This window comes from Falco cherrug, chromosome 2, assembly GCF_023634085.1.
Source record: "Falco cherrug isolate bFalChe1 chromosome 2, bFalChe1.pri, whole genome shotgun sequence".
NCBI lineage: Eukaryota > Metazoa > Chordata > Aves > Falconiformes > Falconidae > Falco > Falco cherrug.
The window spans coordinates 2756538-2764027 of record NC_073698.1 but is presented as its reverse complement, the minus strand read 5'-3'; the positions used below and the strand labels follow the sequence as shown (position 1 = coordinate 2764027).

The following is a 7490-nucleotide window of genomic DNA, read 5'->3' as shown; positions in this document are numbered from 1 at the left end:
ATGCTGCCTTGAAGATGTGAGCCAGCAGGCTGAGTCCATGAGTTTGAAAACCACGAGTACCTTTGCTGTGATGGTATCTGGGTGAAGGAAATGTTGTGATCCTCCAGCTGCTGGGGAAGGATCCCTCTGAGGCCATTTTCAGCCTGTCACACGCTGCTTCCAGGGAGTGTGTGTGTGTGGGGGTGTACACGGATGCCAGGCAGCCCCCAGGAGCAGCTCGTGGGTCTTGTGCCCGGGCTGAGCCAGAGGGAGTCTTGGCTTGCGGGCTGGAAGCAGAGTTAAAATAGTTTGTGTGACAGGAGGCTGCCCCTGAGGGAAACTTTTCAAACAGTCTTTTGATTTCCCCATCTTCAGTTTCTCACAATCATATCCGTTTTTTCTTATTTTCCAGGTGAAGGCACGCGACTGCAGCGCCAGGTATGCTCTCCCCGTGTACAAACACGAAGAATCATCCTGTTTTCAGCTGCCTCGTGTTTAAGCCAAGCAGTCTGGCTCCTCAGCTCCAACTCCAAGACGATTTCCTTTCCAACCCACTTCTGCAGGTTTCCCCTGAACCCGCACCAGGTTTTCAAAGCACTTTGGGGCGTTTCCACCTGTGATGCTCTCACCCTGCCATGCACGCTCTGTAGAGCTGCCCTGCTGCACCCAAAGACTGGGGCGCCGAGAGCCCAGGACTGCGACTTCCCCGGATCTCCTCACAAGGGTGCAACGCAGCAGTGGGTTTCAGGAGCTTGATCTTGGTGGAGGAGACAAGTTGTCTGCCTGGGGAAAATACGCAACTTTTGTCGTGGGTGATTTCAGATTCCTGGTAACCTTCACCCAGCAGCATGGCTTCTGTTAGGATCTGGACAGACCCTTAGTTCCAAACTATTTAATACTTTAAATCAATTAACAGATATGTTTTGAAATCTATTCACTCTGTAGTGTACTTACTCTGTGATTTGCTGATACATTTTTAATGACAATGTTACTGCAATTGAGAGTGTAATTGCAATATGAGACTGTTAGGCAATTGCTAAAGAAAACTCCTTCCAGAAGTTAATTGGCCATGATCTATTTTCCATTAAAACCAGGCTGATGCATTAATCTCTGTTACCAAGTTTTACAGCTTTGTAGACTGAGCTGTATATGAGATGTTTTTTCCTTTTTTTCTGTGTCCCTATGTGGGACCAGAACAAAATCAGCTCACCCCTAACAACCTGGGTCATCTCTCGGTGGCTTGAACATGGGCTGTGGCTGGTCGCTGCCCCCCAGCTCTGCCCTGAGGTCCATCCCTGTGCCCTGACACAGGTGGGAAGGGCTCCTGGTCTGCTCCAGCCTCTTGCTGCCCATACTGGGGGACCTGAACAGCAAGCACCCGGGGCCCTCACTAGCAGCACAGGGCTGCTTTTGAGGCACCACCAAAAATACTTGTGCCTGTCTGTGGAGTGGCAACAACGGAGGATTTCTGTCCTCACACCAGACCAACGCCACATGCCGTCGCTCCAGCTGATGACAACATTTATTGGAGATGCCATTGGTGCAACTCTCAAATGTTCATGATTTCTGAAAGCAAAAGGAGCCACCTATTTTAAACCGCCAAAGACAACAAGGTTCCTCACGCAGAGTGCGGCTAAGCTAAGCTCTCATTTAAAGCCTTTAACCATGTTCCCTGTAGCTCTGGTGAAATTTTGCCAGTGAAAATGGGCAAATTTTCCAAAATTTTGCCAATTTTACAGTGAATGCAGTGAAACATCCTCCCTGTGAGCCTTTCTGCTAATTTGAAGACACCTCTGAGCAGACACCAGCCCCAGTGAAAACGTTCAATACTGGATGCCCTGCCCAGCTACTGGGGACTGATTAGAGGCTGTAATGTAATTGTTTAATTAATTAACCCTGGCTGTTAATTAGGTACCACGCAGCCACTTGCTCACTCCCTACTCTCACTCACTCCCCCCTTACCCCAAGGGATGGGGAGGAGAGTTGGAAAGGAATGTAGAGCTCAAGGGTTGAGTTAAGAACAATTTAATGAAGTGAAATAGAAAAAAAATGAATGAACAGTAATAACAATTATGACAATAACAGTTACAATGAAAAGGGGAAGGGGGAAAGAATAACATGCAGAGGGAAGGGGAGAAAGGAACGTGTGGTGCCCAACACAACTGGTCGCTGCCTGCTGACTGATGCCCAGCCAGGCCCCGAGCAATGACCTGCCTGCCCCGGCCAGCCCCCCAGGTAGATATACCAGGCATGACGTCCCATGGTATGGAATGCCTCTTGGCCTACTTTGGGTCAGCTGTCCTGGCTGTGTCCCCTCCCAATTCCTTGTGCCCCTCCAGCCTTTTCACTAACAAGGCCTGAGGAACTGAAAGTCTCACATCAAAGCCAAAACACAGCACTGCACTAGCTCCTAAGATAAGTCCATCCTAGCTGAAACCGGGACACCCTACCTGCCCAACGGTGTGAATTGCATTTCTAGTTTCATGTCCAGCATGTCAGGACAGTTCTGAATGTCATCCTTCTCCCCATTGTACTTTCAGTCCTTCTGCAGTGTTCTCTCCGACAAATCAATAAACAGTCTCCCCAGCCAGTTACCCGAGGCATGCTGGAGTTACACGGAAAATTTTAAATAGGCAGAATAATAAAAGATGTCAGTCTGGTACATTCACACAGAATACACTGATTAAACGCCAGATCTTTTAAACAAGATCAGATCTACGTCCCCAGAATGACATGACAACAACTACATTCAGACTCAAAGAAACTGCTGTTTCCTTAAAAGCTTATTAATGAAAACAGTGAGTAACTGCAGAAATAAGACAGCTTCCTTCAAATTCCTGCTTGCTTCATCTTTGACAATGAATAATTGATAACTTTTCTTCAAAAAAACCCCTTTTTCAATGAGTTTTGCCTTCACTTTATGGTAGTTTCATTTAGATCATTCTCCCTTTTCTTGTTTCTGAATATGTTATATGAAATGTGTCAAAAGCATAATTACAGTCAAGGCAGATTTAACTTTCTGTTTCTTCCCTGTCAGCAAGGCATGTTACCCCATCTAAAGGAAAAATTAGATTGCTTTGTCACAATTTGTTCCTAAGAAATTCACAGCCACAGCTGCTTATTTCCTTGATATGCCATGCGTGTTCCAAAAATGTTTGGTCCTTTTAAGGACATTTTTCAGGAAATAAATGTGAATCTGACTGGCTTCTAATTCCCTATCACTTCTTTACCCTTTCCCACCTTTCTAAAGTCAGGCCCTGGGGTTACCTGCTTCCAGTCTAGTTTTCATTCTTATTTATCTTCTGTTCATTCTCAAAGATACCTGCTGACAGCCTTTGGACTGCTCCTGCCCTCTCTCTAAGTACTCTTAAGTGGAATGTCACCCTGGCCTTAGGTGCCCTTGTAATTTACAGCCATCTGTTTTCTTAACTTTTTAACCCCCACCTCACACCCCCACCCACGGCTTCCTCTGATTTTTCCCTTTGCTGCTGCTGATGTTTTCCCCTGAAATAATTTCAGGGGAAAATAATTTATATTAAAAAAACCCTCATGCATGTTTATAGCATTTGTCTTTCAATATGCTTCGCTAGCATTTGAATAACAAAGTAACTTTTACATTAATCTATGTGTCTAACTAAAAGCAAATTGCTTTTTGCCTTTCCCTTCCTTTCTGTTTTTTCTTTATATGCTCTTGCTATTTCTTTCTGTAAATCTAATGGTTTGACCAAGCTCAAACACCCGTGTTTTTTTCTCATGCTAGGGATCACTGCAAAGGTGATGATTTGTGCATGATGACTTTTGGTGCCCTTCTTGCTTATTAATTCTATTGATGTGGTTTGAAAAAAAATGCTTTTTGTATTGCATCTTTAATGAACTACATAGTTTCCTGAAAAATATTCTTCTAGATGTTTTTCTCAAGAGATACCACTGTTTCAGTTTTACCAAGTCTACTTTGCTGAAGTTCAGTGCTTTCAACTACAAAAACCAGACAAACAAACAACAAAAGCAAATAAAAAACCCCTACAGAATAAAGATATTTTAAAAATTGTAATTGTGTTTAGTGGTGTTGCTTCTTTCCGTGAAATAATTACTATGGACACCATGGGAAATTTAATATTCCTGTACATGCCTATGGAGTTGTTTGGGCAAAGCCATAAGCCCTGGGTAAAAGTCAAGTATCACAGGGAAAAGAAAGGTATTTTGGGACAGTGCTGAGACCAAATAGTTTCTCTTCATCTTGCTACCAAATTCTGCCTCTCTACTGGCAGCTGCCTAACTCTGGCTCTCCATCACCTCCTGCATGCCACAGTCCTGGCTGCCACTGCAGCTCCACTCCTGGCAAACCTTGTGGGTCTCAGCCTGCCCAAGGCTGTGTGCATCATCCCTTCTGCACTGTTGGTCTCATCCTCAGCCCCAACAACATTCCCAAAATATTGCTCATCCAGTGACCTGGTTTGCAGCAGCCTTTTGCAGACCAACCACCCTCTCCTTTTCAACCCATTGGTTTGGGCACAATCTTCCTCAGCCTGTTCACATTTTCCTGGACAGCCTGTGTGTGCAGCTTCCACTTGCACTAAAGCCCACCATTTCTGGGATTAAAACCAATCAGATCTGGGAGGAATCACTGAAAATATTCAACCCTTAGAATTTGTTGTTCTGCAAACTCTCCAGTGACCATTCCTTCCCTTCAGAAAGCTGCATAAACAAAAGCACAACCTCCAACACAGCCGGATTTACTGACCTTCTCCTTCCACACTTGGAAAATGACCTGCAGAGCCAGGTTTTTCCAGATCTGCATTTTGGCAGTCCCAGGCAGATGGAGCAGCAGCAGCTCATTTGCAGTTGGAGGCGAGAGGGATGTCACCTGCCACACGCTGCTCCCACTGCACAGCCCTACTGCAGACATGTGCCCGGGGCAGGGGGACCAGCAGTGCTGGCTCCCCTGAACACTCACCCAGCCACACTGCTCAGAAGGCTGCAGATGTGCTCGTTTCCCTTTCGTCTTCCCCTCGCCCCAGCAAACCTTTCTTTGACATCTCCGCTGTGCTGGCATTTCCCTGAATATTTTGACATTTCAGGAGACAGCATGCAAAAGCAGCTCCCATTTTCCCAACCCACCATCCACCTCATTCTGATGCCTGCTTGCTGCCTGGCTGTCCCTCTGTAGACATGGTCTTACTACCTCGAATGGGGCTTTTTTTTTTTTTATTATTTATTTTTATTTCTCCTTTCAATCTGAGCTTACTCTCAAAACACTGCCCCACTCAAGCCTGACAGCTGGCATAGGTGATTTCCAGGCTGGGATTTTCAAAGCCTGTTTGGTAGCTATGTTTAGGGTGCCCCAGTGTGGCGGAGTAGGGTAGACCCACACTGACAGCACAAATTACTCAAACCTGTTTCTACAGACAGCAGCTTAGGGACCCCCACTACAGTGGGTCTCTCTGAAAGCTGCTCCCAATCCTCAGTCTCTCCTATAACCATCTCCTATAGCCATCTTGTCCCTCCAAGACCCCAGACCCCAAACCTCAGACCGCTGCTTTGGCCAGAAGTTCACTGGTGGATTGCACACACCTACAAACACATGTTCCTTTAATAATTCCTCAGTAATTCCCAATAATTCCTGCTGTCAGCCTTTCTGCTAAACATCCAATGATAAATCCTGTACAATTCCATAATTCTCTTGTTCAATCCTCAAATCCTTCTTCAGGCATGACACAAAAATCCTATACCTGTTCAGGCAATAATCCAGGAATTTATGTAGTGTCCTGGAGACAGTTTGTTCTGATTAATTGCTCTAGTTTCCAAATGGGGACAATGGCTGAACAATTCACCTCTGATGGTATTAGTAGATACAGAGGACTGAGCCTTCCTGGTTTTCCCCACATTGTCACCACTCTTCTGATCTCTGCCTGGCCTTTGTGGTCACTTGAGCAGACATTGTCAGCTATCCTTGGATGTGGACTCAGTCAGCAGAGACCCTAATGAATGACAGGGTATCATTAACATAGGATGATTTTCACCCAGAGGATGCTCAGTGGGAAGATGTGTGCATTTAAGATGTTGGCTTGGCCCTTGTCACACAGACACATCATACCAGGTCTTGCCCTACAGCTGTCACCTGTCCCAGTCTCATACAGGGATGCCTGGGCAAGAGGACCATGAAGACACACCCTTGCAGATGTGTTTAGTTTTTATGACATAGATGATGGGGTACAGCATGGGAAGGACTGGCATGAAGACGTTGGCCATGAAGACATGAATGAGAGGGCTGGCCATAGGCTGGCCATACCGGTGAACCATGGACAAGTCAACCATGGGGATGTACAGGCTCAGGGCTGCCAGGATAAGAGACACGCAGCTGCTCAAAGCTTGAGATGCTCCCTCTGGGACACAATGCTTAGAATGGCCCTGGCAATCAGTACCTATGACAAGAAGGTGAGGATGACGTCAAATGTCAGAAAGAGAATGGCTAAAGTGAAGCCTACCAGTTATTGTACATGATGTCTGCACACACCAGCTTGATCAGGTCCTGATGCAGACGGTAGGTGTGGGAGGGCACATGGGACTGGCAGATGGGCAATCCTTTTAATACCACAAATGGGGGACAGTTGGTAAGGCACAACTGCACAGGGCAGCCAGCCCAGTCCTGCCTGTTCTGGCACTGGTGAGGATGGAGAAGTCGGGTAGCAGATGGGCACATAACAATGAAAGGTCATGGCCAGGAGCACTGAGGGCTCCAAGAATGAGGATGAATGAATTAAAAAAGATTGAGCAGAACAAACATTAAGACTAATCTGCCAGGCATCAAACCAGAATACACTCATCACAGTTGGCATTGTAGGCAGAGACAAACCCAAACTGGTTTGGTGGTGGCCAGCATGGAGAGTAATTGGTACATGGGCTCATGAAGGCTCAGCTCTGTCCTGGTATCAAACAGGACTGTGATGTTCCCCAGAAGTGACACAACATGAATGAATGTGAAAAGACGAGAGCCAGATGCTGCCAGTTTCCAGCCCTCAGATGCCTGTAAGGATAAATGTGACTGGTGTGGAGACAGATTTCTTGAGAGACATGATGTACTAGAGATGACCTGCAGAGAAAAAGAAATAGTAAAGAAATCAAAGTAGCAAGTCTAAGAGGACATAGCAAACACATGTAAATGTGACAGATTTGAAGCCAAAACTGAAAGAACACAGATGCCAAATAGGGACATGGATTAGACACCACAAACTTCAGGTCCTGGGTAGCCCAGCAGATGGGTGTTCAGTTATCTTAAGGTAAGGTCACACACAGAAGATACACAGATAACTCATTTTGGGGTTCTCCTTCTCTGTATGTCATAAGCTGCAACATTGTAGTGTAGTTTTCAGAGAGAGTATGCTGCTTAATAATAATAAGCACATTATTATATATATGTATTATTATAATATATAATAATAAGCATAAGAATAAAATACTTCTGTGCATATTAAATATGGGAGATAAGAAAAATGCACCTGTGTCATATCACT

General features: G+C 45.4%; 1 pseudogene; it reads right to left on the bottom strand.

Annotated features, from left to right (window-relative positions):
• Positions 1–6108: 6108 nt before the first annotated feature.
• Positions 6109–7052, bottom strand: LOC102050918 (olfactory receptor 51Q1-like; annotated as a pseudogene).
• Between the last annotated feature and the right edge of the window lie 438 nt (positions 7053–7490).